The sequence below is a fragment of the Sphaerodactylus townsendi genome, linkage group LG03 (genome assembly GCF_021028975.2).
Source record: "Sphaerodactylus townsendi isolate TG3544 linkage group LG03, MPM_Stown_v2.3, whole genome shotgun sequence".
Lineage (NCBI taxonomy): Eukaryota > Metazoa > Chordata > Lepidosauria > Squamata > Sphaerodactylidae > Sphaerodactylus > Sphaerodactylus townsendi.
Window position 1 is genome coordinate 117,160,773 of NC_059427.1, and position 13,898 is coordinate 117,174,670.

General features: G+C 43.5%; 1 long non-coding RNA gene across 3 annotated transcripts in view; it reads left to right on the forward strand.

The window, feature by feature from the left end:
* The first annotated feature begins 7,352 nt into the window (after positions 1–7,352).
* LOC125429466 overlaps positions 7,353–13,898 on the forward strand; it is a 250,521-nt gene continuing 243,975 nt past the window's right edge. For 2 of the 3 annotated variants that reach the window (XR_007243995.1, XR_007243994.1), the window contains exon 1: positions 7,353–7,694. This is a non-coding gene — a long non-coding RNA (uncharacterized LOC125429466). The remainder of the gene's footprint in view (positions 7,695–13,898) is intronic. The other variant, XR_007243993.1, reaches the window with a different exon arrangement.

The following is a 13,898-nucleotide window of genomic DNA, read 5'->3' on the forward strand; positions in this document are numbered from 1 at the left end:
AGCTTTAAAAGGTTTGGGGGTTACAGTGGGAAACAGCAGTTGTTCTCAATAAGCAATCTTAAATAGGACACCGTTGACAGTAGCCTCAGGCAGGTTCAAGAGTTCCAAGATTTGCAACTAAGAGATTAACCAAAATAGATGTCTTGTTGCAGGCTGGGCTGTATCTAAATCATTTAAAGGGCCTTCAGATGCAGTAATGTTTTTCTTCCTAAGAGCATTCCACATTTCTGCCATTTTCTCTTCGCTTTACTGGATAAGAGCCCTTGATCTGGGGGAACTTGGCAGTGGCTCAGATAATAATGAGAGCGAAAGTATCTGAAATTGTGTGTGCAGGTGTGGAGTGCATTGGTGCATTACCCCAGTTTTAAGAAGCATCAATACTGTCACAGGGTTGCTTGACATGACAATGTTTTTCAGCTATGGGCTGACTTTCAGAAACAATACCTCTGTTAGAGAAAGTTGTCTGAATTAGCTGTGGGGACACATATTGGAAACACAGCTATCCATCATATTTTTGTACAGTCCTTCCACAAAGACTGGTCATCCCCTCTTGCATACCCTGAGGTAAAATAGGCTCAGAGATAGTGATAGCCCAAAAAGTCAGCTTCGTGGAAGATTAGGCACCAGCAAAAGCTGAGCATGCTTCTAACTTGTCCTCATTGTTTCTCATGCTCTACCCCCAAACCCCAATTTATGCTTCTGAAAGAATGCTGATAGCCTCCATTGTCAGCAGGAGTTTTGGGAACTGTAATTTTCTTATTCTTTGTGCTTCATGAACAAGGAAGGAGGAAAAGACACTTCCCAGAGTTCCTAAGTGAGAATGAATTTCTGGGCATGCTCAGACATCTAATTGCAAAGAGTGAGGAACTATAGGAATAATGTCATCTTTCATCAGCCTGGTTGGATGCTTTTTTTTAATCCCTCCCCAGCCAGTGAGTTTCCTAAAATGGAAGGGAGACAGCTGGAGAAATTTGGGTAACAGTGTGGGAGCTAATCTGTGAGTAAGATTGTTTCAAAAAAAGGCCTGGAAAGACCCAGCTTGTTGTTCTGCACTGAGATGGATGGAGTTTTTCTCATCACTACTGTAAATCAGTAGCACGTTGGATAGACTCCCAAAAGGACCTATGATATGCAGACCTGTTCCTCTGTTGTAGGGTTGCCAGCACTGGGGTTGCGAAATTTCTGGAGATGTGCAGGAGAAGCCTGCGGAGGAAAGAGGCCATGATGCCATGGAGTCCAAAGCAGCCATTTTCTCTGATCTCTGCAATCTGGAGATCAGTTGCAATTCCACCTGGGGGATGGCAGTCCTATTTTTTTGGGATGGGGTGGGGGAAGACAGCCATTTGTTGCTTCTGGTAAGGAAGGAATGTGCATGTGTGAATCAGCCACTAGAAATGCATCAGTTATCTTTCTCTGTGACTAGTCTTAAAACAAATAGCAATTTAAAAAGAAGAAGAGTTGGATTTATATCCCCCCCCCTTTCTCTCCTGTAAGGAGGCTCAAAGGGGCTTATAAACTCCTTTCTCTTCCCCCCTCACAACAAACCCCCATTTCAGGGGGGAACTTTGCACAGCTTCCATCCCTAAAGCAAGACTGCCCCTCATTAAGGTGGGGCTGAGAGAGCTCAGCAGAACTGTGACTAGATCAAGGTCACCCAGCTGGCGTGTGTGGGAGTGCACAGGCTAATCTGAATTCCCCAGATAAGCCTCCACAGCTCAGGTGGCAGAGCGGGGAATCAAACCCAGTTCCTCCAGATTAGAATGTGCCTGCTCTTAACCACTACGCTACTGCTGCTCCCACTCCCGGGAGTGTTTCTCATTCCCCCTGCCCCACCCACACTGAGGCCATCATGGCACTGGTTCCGTGTGCCAAGAACCTTCCGCTTACTGTTCGCCAATTCTCTTTGTCTCTCATGTCTGCTTAAATTGCCAGGCTTAACTTTTTTATTATTATTATTTGTGACTGTGCTGTTCCCAGCACAATGGTCCTTGGTTAGGTCCTCTAGGTGCTACTATAGTAGCAATAATCATAATAATCATAATAATAAGAGTGTCAAACTATAACGTAGGATTCCCTGGGTTTTGTCTGCCAGAGTAAGCCCCTGCATATTATTAAAGTTGGGGGGGTAGGTCAGGGTTGTGTTCAATGAAGCAGCCACACTATAATTTAGCAATTACTGTAACCCACACTTGTAATTTGAATGGTTTTTTTGCAAACTCTTACCAGTGCTTTCTCTCCACTTAGTTTAATGCCTAATTTGATAAGCTGCCTTTAACCCACTCAGCGCTGGACTCTTTCCTAATGGCTTGGGAGGGGGGAAATGGCACAATTAATCAAGAAGTCTGGAAATGGAGAGACTTAGCGGCAGTCCTTGGTGGTCTATTCACTGTGGACTTACTGTGTGACCTTCAGGAAGTCACCTTAAGCTCTCTGAGCCTCCCACGGCCCATCTGTACAATGCAGTTAATTGTTACCTGCCTTACAGTAGGGGGTGTGTGAGATTTAATTAATGAGGGTTGGTATTAAGAGAATTAAATGCAATGTTTTATTACCTGCTGTTCAGTAACTTGTATTTATCCTTTTCAGTGGCAGTTCCCACAGGTTCAAGGATTGCAGTGCCTTAATCCCTTCAGGCTACACTAGCAGTCAACTTAACTAGTCATTTAAATGTGAACCTATATTTATGTTTAGTACTATTGTGCTGGTGCAGAACTTGGTTTTCTGTCAAGGCTCAGACTTGCCTGGAAGCCCAGTCTTGTGATCTAAACATTCTTTTAGATAGCCAGCCTATGGATCAATTACCTAAAAACAAAGCTAAGCTTGGGGGCCAGTTGCTAGGCCTTTGCATGAACAGAGTGCTCCACTCAGGCCCCTTCCTCACAGGCCAATAAACCCGAGCTGGGGACGGGAAAAATCCATTTCAGGGGGGAACTTCGCACGGCTCCCATCCCTAAAGTGAGACTGCCTCTTATTAACTCCCCCAAAACGGGTTATTTGGGAATTGCGCTATCTGCAGTTCTTTAGTTTTAATGCAGGTTGCAGCCACTTGCAAGTGAATGGCTGCCCGGGAAGCGATTCACTTGGGTGAACTTCCCTTTTTAAAAAAGTTCCCGTTTGCATAGCCATGCAGGGGCACAGGGCTTGGAGGTCAGCATGACTTGGAGGTCTTGCCTGCCTGCCCATGTGGCTACGCAGTGTGGGGAGGTGAGTAGGAAAAAAAAACACCTCCGTGTGAAGTTACAACGGCAACCCACATTGCTTCCATGGGCTCTGTTCACTGCCTGCACGGAGGCATGTGAATGGGTAAACAGGAGAGCAGGTTTCTTTATCCCAACTGCAACCCACTCTGCCTCTGCTGTGCAGAAGGGGCCTCAGAGACAATGCAGCTACTGTGTCCCCTCCCTATTATTCTTTGAGAGCACCTTTATACCTGATCTGTACAAGATATAAACAGTATCCACAATAAATGCTTCTAAAATGCAGCTCTCTTTGGATTGTTTGTGTATATTTCTAAGAGTAGGTTTGGAACGTGCATATGGACCTTGTTGTATTTTTCCCCTCCTCCTCAAATTAATTTCAGACTTCTTTCATGTGGCAATGTCAGAGACTGTGTGCTCCAACTAGCAGAAGAAGAGCGGGGATGAAGGGAGCAGTGGGGCAATAGTTATAGTGACTATATCCTCTGCCAGATATTTACAGTGCAATCCTGAGAAGCGAAATGGGGCTTGGAGAAGTTTAACTCCACTTGGAATTACATTGTGTAGAGCTTTTTGAGAGACAGTCACTATCACAAGGTGAAGTCTTGTCAGTGCTCTCTGAGCATTCAAAATTCTGATTTGGTGACAGTTCTCATTACTGCTAAGTGGCAACTGCAGTCACTCTTCTAGCCCTTCTCCAGGTGCACATAGTGACTGTTAAACAGCTCTCAAGTACTCCAGGGAACAGACCGGGTAGCATTCAGTTGTTTTCCCTGACTGGAAGAAAAATACTAAGGCTTAACTCTGTACCAGTTTTAGGCAATGGTTAGGATCCAGCCAAGAAAGTCATGGAAATAGTGTCCTGGATCCAGGCCAACATCTTAACAAGGACAATATACTCAGCTTCTTCAACACACTGCAATATTAAAGGTGGTATCAACTGCTATTAAATAATGAGAGCAATAGTATCTAGAGCTTAATGGCAAAAAGTATTAATTTAGGGCTGCAGCTTGGGTTTAGAAGGAACAGCTTCTGGAGCCTGGAAGCAGCATATGTATAGAGGCTGTTTCAAGTGGCCTCCACGTGACTAGTGTCACATGTACATTGGCCTTCATTTGGTGAGTTAAACCAGTGTCATTGGTGGTCAGAAGGACTGGGATTGTGCTGGCCGCACCTAGCCATGAAATTCGGAGTTGGAAAAATGAAGATTTAAGACCGACATTGCTGGAATGTGGACTGGCCGAGTGGAAGGGAAGGAAAAAGCTTGGAAGTAGAAACTGGCTGGGAAGAGGATGCTTGGGATATGGGAGCTATGTAAACAACAAAACCAGGTAGCTGTGCACAAAATTCAGTGGGACAATAAAGAAACAGCTTTATCTTTTTATTATAAATTGTATTATTGTCTGATTCATGAAGGAATTTAATTCTAACTTTGTTGGAATGCCTGTCAGTGCAGTAAACCAGCAGTATGTGTTCATTAGGGGATTTTTATGCTCTGTTATGTGCCATCTCCTACCCCCCCCCCTCACATATTCTATAATCTCTTCCTAGTAGGATCAGATAGCCGAAGAAGAAGAAGAAGGAGGAGAAGGAGAAGAAGAAGAAGAAGAGTTGGTTTTATATCCCCCCTTTCTCTCCTGTAAGGAGACTCAAAGGGACTGACAATCTCCTTTCCTTCCCCCCCCCCCCCAACAAACACCCTGTACGGTAGGTGCGGCTGAGAGAGCTCAGAAGAACTGTGACTAGCCCAAGGTCACCCATACTGTGAGTGTTTAACTGTTATGAGAGCCATTGTACTTCAGTGAGTTTTAGATTTGCCAAAATGACCTTGATTCCAAAAAGCTTAATGTCTTCCTCCTACAGAACCAGGAAACAGAATGAGTAGGGCATGACATTAATAGGTGCCTCAGTGCTTTTAGCTTCCTGTATTCCAGTCCTTACATATATGAAAAATCTGAATATATACTAACTGTACCCACTGAAAGGCCTGAAATCAAACTTCTGTGTCTCTTTCTGGTGTTATGCTTGTTCTTCCAATGTATGTGATTGTTAGCTTCATGCGAGTCATATCATGCTAGTCGTGATCATGTTGGGCACCTCATGATCATTAAGGCTGCAGTTCTAGCAACAATATTCTGTGACAATCACTGGAGACGTGTTCATGTGGGCTCGCGGCACTTGAATGTACGGTTTGTTTGCTTGCTTTCGTTTTTAAATATGCATTTAATTAATCGGATATTAGCAAGCAAACTGTCTTATTAATAAAGACAGAATTCCTTCTTAAGATCTTCCAGAAATAAATCAGGGCAAACTCTTAAGCATGCATTCTTTCGGAACAGCCATTTTAGAAGGTGCTCAATTGATTTCTTAGCCACCTTCTGAGCATAAGAAAATGGTGCCACAGAGCGCTGCTAGCAAGAGCTCCTTTCCCTTCCTTTGAGTAATTTTGTTTCCCCCCTCTCATCTTGACACTAGGAGATAGATGGCTGTAAATCTCCTGGATGCCTCTGCTTGGTGCTTGCAGGATAGGCATGCTGACTTATTAACACAACCTTGTGGGCAAAGAGTGGAAAGGGGAAAAATACCACCGCATAAAATAAATTTATGGCTGTGCATCCTGAGCTCATTTGCATAGCACAGAACTCCCCTTTTCCCTGCCAAGCACATCTTCCTGTAATTAATTAATACTGCATTCATCAGAGTTTAATTCATGTTCATGTAGTACACAAAGATATGAAGGAGGGAAGGGGGCAAGTAGGCGGGAGATACCTAGTACAGACAGCGTTAGGTTCAGCTTCACTATTCTATGCGAGCTTTGGTGTTAAGCTTGGTGAAGTATAATTAGACTCCATGATAATACTTGGATCCATTCTGTCAGTGTTTGTGTTATACGCTTAGCAAACCTTGACACACCCTGGTATCCACTGCACTGCAGAAACCGTGCTGTCTCCCAGAGACTGTGAATTTGTATATGTCAAGGGAAGGCAGAGCCTCTCTATCCAGCCTTCAGCGACTGCCAGCTTGAAACCCACAAGGGTCTTGTATAGCTTGGTGAATAAAGCAATATAAGCTGCCTGTAGATTGGGGCATTGCAATTGGATGCATGGCCTTGAATAAACACGCAAAGAATATCATCAGGGTATACCCAGTCTAAGATACCCATATTAGCTAGTAGGGCTGTTATTTCAGGAATGCTAGTGCTCTTTAATATTGTAAAATAATATCCTTTCAGTACCATCTTCTCCATGACAAAATTCCTCATGCACTCGTGGCCACAGCAAGAATCCTGTCTGGAAATCTGTCTGGAAATCTGAAAACCACCACGACACTGTGGCAAAACAATGAACTTTTAACGATCCTAACCAATATGGTGTGTTAGGAGATGAGCATAACTATTTAAAGATTCCTCAGGAAAGGTAACTAAATTGCCTTCAGTTTAATTAGTGTTGGTTTACTGAGTATGATAGAATCTATGTATGTGGTGATTTTTCTTTTCATTAAGCTTATAATTTCCTCTTCCCCAACCCGGTGAAAAAATAACACCGTAATTCATTCATCAGCAAGCATGGTATGTCTGCAGTTGACAGGGAAGGGAGGAAATGTTTTGGAATGGATCAGAAATACAGGCATGAACATGAATTAGTAAAGCAAAAAAGGTGTCTGTTGATAGGAAAGAAAATCACAATCCATCAAGAAGAAAATCCTTCTCTTTTGTTTATTTTGCTTTGTTAAATGCATTTGTTTGCTACCGATCAATTCAAACAGTTGATTCCTGGCATTATAAATGAAAATGCTTAAATAATGGAGGCGGACAGAGGCTAATTTAAAAAAACAAACCTCACCGAAAACAAAGACTGAACCAAACAAAAGTGGGAAATATACTGCCTGGCGTGCTGAGATATTCAGTGCTGGATCAGGCTCTTTGCCAAGTGCATACACAATTAGCTGTTTTCGTGTATATGCAAAATGCTATTGTCTTAGCTAATGGCAGTTGCAAAAGACAAAGTCTTTATCGCAGAAGAGGGCAATCTAGTAGAAGAGGGAGAAAAAAATTAGATAGGTGGATGATGAGGATACGGACGTAGGGTGGCTAGTGTCTCTTCTCATCTTTGCCCTACTGTTTCCTTTAAATGCAAAATGGCTGACCATGTTCCCCATGCCTTCCCACCTTCAACTCCCTCTTCCCCCGTTTCATTTTCCTTCTCTCTGATGTTGCTTTCTTTCTCGTACTCTCTTTCCATGGATCCCTCTGTTAGACGGCATAGGTCTTCAGCTTCAATGCAAAGGCTGTTTTCTGTCAGTCCGGCACACCATCCCTGCAAGATGCCATCTCGCTCGCATTCTTCCCAACAACGCTAGACAGGACTGAGGAATCTGAAAGGCATTATTGGTGCTCCAGCAGCTTGACGCGCCTCGTGCACTTGACTCGCCCGATTTGCATATGCAGTGCAGCCCATACTTAATGAGTGTGAGTAATTATGCCAATCAGACTTTCGGGTATGCGTGCGGTTTTTATTATTTTCCTTTCCCCTTCCTCACTACCCCCCCACCACAGCCTATGGCATTCAAACTTAGCTGCCTCTTTGGCAGAGGGTTGGGGATCAAAACAGGGAGGGAGGGGAAAAAGGGGGTCAGTTGGCTCAGCAACTGTTGTTAAGGGAGAAGAGAAGCAGCTGCCAGCCTGCATAGCAAATACGCAAGGCTTGGCACCACGCCAGCTTCCTTGAGGGTTTCAGAGGGATGGTATGTTGGAGGGTAAGACTAGCTAATTAATCTTCCGGCAGGGAGCAATGTAATATCAGACAATTACAAAGACAGAATGAAATTACAATGGTGGGAAGGCTGGCATACGAATTTCTCATCAAGGTTTCTTCCTCAGCTCTGCCGTTATAGATTTTTTTTATATGAGAAAGGGGCCATAGGCGAAGAAGGGGAAAAATCTGAGCCACATGCTCTTACGGTTGTTTTGTTTAATAGAATTTTGTCCACTAAAACGAGTTTTCTGAGTTTGAAGCAAGCAGACTCGGATGTGATTGGGAAGTAGCTTTTCAAGAAACACAGAGAGAACTATTTTCAGTGGAGAGAAGGCATCAAAGTGGTACTGCCAGGTAGCAAAGAATATACCATCTGTAATGCCATGGTGGCCTCTGGAATTTCACAGTGTGGCAATAACATGGTTTAAGTTGCAATCAAAATTTTCTTCAGATAAGATTCAGAAGTGGACACTGACGGATCTAACAGAGAGAGGCCCCTTCCGCACATGCAAAACAATGCGTTTTCAAACCACTTTCACAACTGTTTACAAGTGGATTTTGCTATTCCTCACAGCTTCAAAGAGCACTGAAAGCAGTTTGAAAGTGCATTATTCTGCATGTGTGGAATGAGCCATAGTTTCTTTCAAAGTTTAGGTTTGATGAAGCTGTGAAATTCCATTTTGCTTGTGCATACCTGATGATGCAAAAACCTACCGCCCAGTCTTCTACCCACAATTGGATTTAATTTGCTACAGTTGCCACTGGGCCAACATGATGAATATAATTTGTACCAGGCACGTGGCCAAAGGCTGTCTTTTCCCTGTAGCAAGAAAAGTATCAGGAAAATGTCACTTCTCCCACAGTTTTCCATAAAATGTCCAAAGAGACTTGCTGCAGCCTCTCACCATTATTAGTGTAAGCAATCCCTCCTCACTTCTTTCTCTTCCTTTTCAGAGCTTTGTACAGTTAAACTATTCAGTTGCCCAACAGCCTTTTGTGTGCTATGGTGAAACCTCATGCAAAAAAGGGTTTTCTACAGGGGTGATTGACATGCAAAGAATCAGACTTTGATCTGAAAAAAAAAGTTAGCAGGAATGACACTGACACTTGTAGCTTATGATGGTATGGCAGGGATGAGATCCGAATCCTGTGCTCTCCAAGAAAGTTAAAGCAAAATTGACACAAACTTTCTAAAGCAAAATTGACGCAAACTTTCTCAAGTCTTATCATTCCTCTTCTTCATTCTTCACTGCTGGTTCTGTACTGACCTTTACACTGCTTGATTAATATTTGCCAAAGGCCACAAAAGGGTCCGCAGAAGGCCTTTATACAGATCTTCTCTTTGCTCCTTGTTTCTTTGTGATGTGCAAGATCAAGACTGCCTAGAAGACTGAGGCACCTTCTGCATGGGTCAACAAACCCTACCTGTGGATGGAAAAAAAACCATTTTGGGGATAAACTTTACCCAGCTTTCACCTCTAAAGCAAGGCTGCCCCATGTTAACTCACCTGAAATGGGTTTTTTTTCAGAATCACACTATCCATGATTCTTTGGTTTTAATGTGGGTTGCAGCCACTCGTGAGTGAACAGCTGCCCAGGAAATGCTTTACATGACTGTACTTCCCTTTTAAAAAAAGTCCTTGCCACTCAGCTGCATAGCCACGCAGGGGCACAGGGATGTCAGCATGGCTGTGGAGGTCCATGCCTGCCTGCCCACATAGCTATGCATCGGAGGGAGGTGAGTAGAAAAAAAACCCCCACACTTCTGTGCAAAGGCGTGATGGCAACCCACATTGCTTCTGTGGGCTCTGTTCACTGCCTGCACAGAGGCATGTAAATGGGTAAACTGGAGGGCAGGTTACTTTATCCCAACTACAACCCACTCTGCCTGTGCTGTGCGAAAGGACCAGAATCTTGTCAAACGGTAGCTCTGAAGAATTCTTTCTTACAAGAGCTTTTAAAAGATAGGATATATACTGGGATCATGTCATGGCTAGGATCCAAAGTGCTACTTTAGGCGTGTACAGTGGGTCCCCCACTGTATAGTAGTAATAGTAGTAATAGAAAACTCTCTTTGGTTCAGTTCCAAATTGGCTTGGGAATTATCAGCTTTCTTGATGAACTGGTTGTGGTGGGTTTTCCGGGCTGTGTGGCCGTGGTCTGGTGGATCTCATTCCTAACATTTCACCTGCATCTGTGGCTGGCGTCTTCAGAGGTGTATCACAGGGGGAAGTCTGTTTATCTAACTTTTTTTGGAAGGCAACTGACTGCTTTTGTTATTATCTCCACCATTGTTACCAACAACCGCCCTGTATCCAACCTTATAGATCCCAACTTGTGATTCCCCCATATTGTTCATCTGGAACAGGATGCAAGAAGGGTGTGTGTGTACAGTAAAGGTCTGCAATGGGAAGGGGAAACAACCAAAATCCTTGACCCCTCTTTAGAAAACAGATGTTTGTATGTGTTGGAACTGTGTGGTTGTATATCGACCATTGGTGACCTGTGACCTACTTCACAATGGCAACAAAAGTTTTGGTAGATTGGTCATGGCAGGCCAGACTGCTTACAATCTGTGGGACCAGAAAAAAGGTATATGGAGGGGGTACAAGTTGAGTTGCAAGTTCAGAAAAACCAATCTAAGCAAAATCAGTCATAATTCTGCAAACTATCCTCATTGTCATGGGTAAACCTAAGGAACGTAATATAAATGAGCATAATGTGAATCTGTGCAAAGTATTAATTTTTAAAAGTAGTAAGAGGGAAAAAAACTAATAAATTTATTTCCAAAAGATACTGTATAGAGTGGGCTTCCTTGATAGTAAATATTCTGGACTGGATGTAAATGACCTAGTCTCTTTCCTGCTTCTTCCATTTAAAAAAATGCAAACTACTTTAGCACAAAAAGCCCTGTATCTGTCCAAGGAAATTAAAATTGAATTCAGTTCATGTCACCTTCTTGGCACTACAAAATGTCTTTGGGCTAGCATCTCGTGGTGGGAATCTGTGTGATATTAATTCATTTTTAAAATGGGTCCAGACAACTACTTAAGTTGAAAGAAGATGGCAGGCTAGTCAGGAAAAGGTCAAATATTCAAAAGGGGTCCTGACACAAATAATGTGAAAGATTCCTTGATGAGTCATATAAAGTCCCATCTAGTTCAACAACAGCCAGTTGTCTCTGGGAAACTTACGAGCAGAGCATAGTGGTGAAATCTACGGGGGTGAAGTCCTAATCATCTGGCATTTAGAGGTTTCCTGCCTCTTAGTACAGATATTCTACTTGGCTTTCATGCTTAATAGTCACTGAAAGATTTATCCTCTAAGTGGTCACCTCAAATGTTAAAAAAAGTGTATGAATTAACTCCTTTGTGGAGTGAATGGAACTATTCAGAGTCCCAAATGCTAAATTTTACAGGCAGGGCCTATAAAACAGAGCTGTCCCACCAGGCTTTTGGGGGGACTGGTCGCTGATTGCCTACTCCCCTGCTCCCCCACGTACCATCTAGCTGGCTGCTGCGTTATGTTGGTCCCCTCCTGGGAAGGCGGGGAGATATGTGGTCTTCCAAAATTAGGTTCCATCCAAAATTAGGTTCTTTGATGTGGATCCTGTTAAGTTTTTTTTTAATGTATTTTAATTATGGATTATGTGTTTTGTATTGGTTTTATTTTGTTTTGTATTTTGTGTTTCTTTGTACACTGCCCAGAGCTCTATCAAATACCACATTTAATAAATAAAAATAAATAATAATTATTATAGATGTAAAAACCATTCTGTGGAGCTAAGGTCCAGGTAAGTTGACTGCAAATTTTTACAAGCCCTTTTTCAGTCCCCTCCCCTTTTTCCACCAAAAGTGAGAATGCCTCTTGTTTTAAGTCTTCCCTTGGGTTTTACGAGAGGTTGGTGTCTCTGAATACAGGATCTTGTAGTATTGACTAGAAATACCCTTGGCATATCAGAGTCAATGTCTTTTTCCAGAGTCCATTTACAAATAACCTGGCTGTAATGTGGATTTCCAGTTCAGATTTAGGTACTGTCATTGTTTTCTCGCAGAAACTGTACACCCCAATGCTTTGGTTCATAATATTCATGGATGGTTAAATTATCCGCAGGAATATAATTTTTTTCTAGTAGCTACACAGTTGCATTTCACTTAACTTGGTCTGTCATTGCTGTATCAAAGTCCTGGAACAATAGCAGACCTGTAACCAGTGGTGGGATTCAGCAGGTTCGCACCACTTCGGCAGAACCGGTTGTTAACATGGTGCTTGTAAACAATCAGTTGTTAAATTATTTTAATCCCACCACTGCCTGTAACTGATAGTGATGTTGTAGTTATGACCACAACCTCAGTCTATTTCCCCCAGTGTGCAATGCATCCTTCTCTGGTTTCCCAGTGTGAGAACCAGAATCAGTATGGGAGTTTTAAGACTGAGGACTGTATTTTGTACTTTTGGAGGCACATCTGGGGATGTTGTATATACAGCCCAGAGGTGTAGCTCCAAGGGGGCTAGGGGGGTGCGTGAAGCACTGGGCGTGCGTCCCTGTGGGGGTGTGGCGAGGGCGTTCGGGGGCATTCTGGGGCGGGATGGGGGCGGAGGATGCACCAGTGCACCGGGTTCTTTTCCCCCTTGCTATGCCTCTGATACCACCAGATATTAATTCAGATTTTAAAAAAGGATAAAACCTGTTAAGTAAACAGAGAATGAACTGAGGCTGAGCAGAGCATGAAGAGACTGGGAGGATGGGAAGTTCTGCCTGTCTTGGTGGCAAAGCTGGCATCATTCTCCAAGTATAACCTTGGAGGGAGAAGAGACCATATATCTTTTAAATACATATGGAATCTGTTTACTTGTTTATATTAATTCACCTTTTAGTTTCCACACTCACCAGCAAGATTTTCTTTCATTCTCTGCCTTTCTGCAAATGTTTATAACTGGGAAAGAATTCTTACCCAGAGAATGGTTGTGTATGCCTTTCTGGATAAGCCTGTCCCTGAGAACCACTCAGCCTACCACCATCTGTCATGTGATTCATGACCCTATTCCCACCCTTAAATTTGGTAGCTGCCTAGATCTTCCTCTCTGGTGTTGGATTTCAGGTGTGGAAACCATTCTCTGTATCTCTTCCTCTCACCTTCCTCAAGGTGTCCAGGAGGGTGCCATAGGGCTCATGTGCTGCAGGCAGGCAGGGCATGGTCAGGTCTAGTCTTGCAGGACAAAACAGGCAGCAGACAAGAGCATAGTTTGGAGCCAGGCCAAGGGGTCAAGGCAGATGAAGGTGTAGTCAAGAGGTCAGTTCCTCAGGTCACGGCACAGGGGATCCAGTAACAGGCTAGAGAAGATCAGCAGTGGACCAGGCACATGGAAGCAGCAGGAAACACACTTCTAGCACCCAGGCAGAAGCAAGCTCACAGCAAGGCTTATATAGAGAGCCTTGCTCCAGGGGTTGGGATTCTGCAAGGAGTTAATCCTCAGCTGTAGATGCTTCTATTTTCCCACATCTTGCTGCCAGACGTGCACTACCTCTGCTGCAGGCTTCTGGGCACAGCTGACTTGTTACTGGGTTTCCTAGGAGGAATATGAGCAGTCAATGTGATGCACCAGCAAAAAAGGCTAATTCGGTCTTGTGGTTTATCAACACAAGATATCATAGTGCCAGTGACAAAATCACAAGATATCATGGTGCCAGTGACAAAATCACAAGATATCATGGTGCCAGTGACAAAAATCTGAGCTATCAGCAGAGTAGAAGTGGAAAGTGCAGAAGAGAAGCAGATTTTCCACATTGGTACAATGACATTTTTGTGATTTCGGTCTCTATTTAAGGAACATAGCACCATATTCACATGGACACATGCCCAGTGAACAAGTCTGCTTGACCCCATGCAGTGACATTAAGACAGGGCACGGATAGGTCAGCTACTGTCTTAACAGAGCCCCTAGG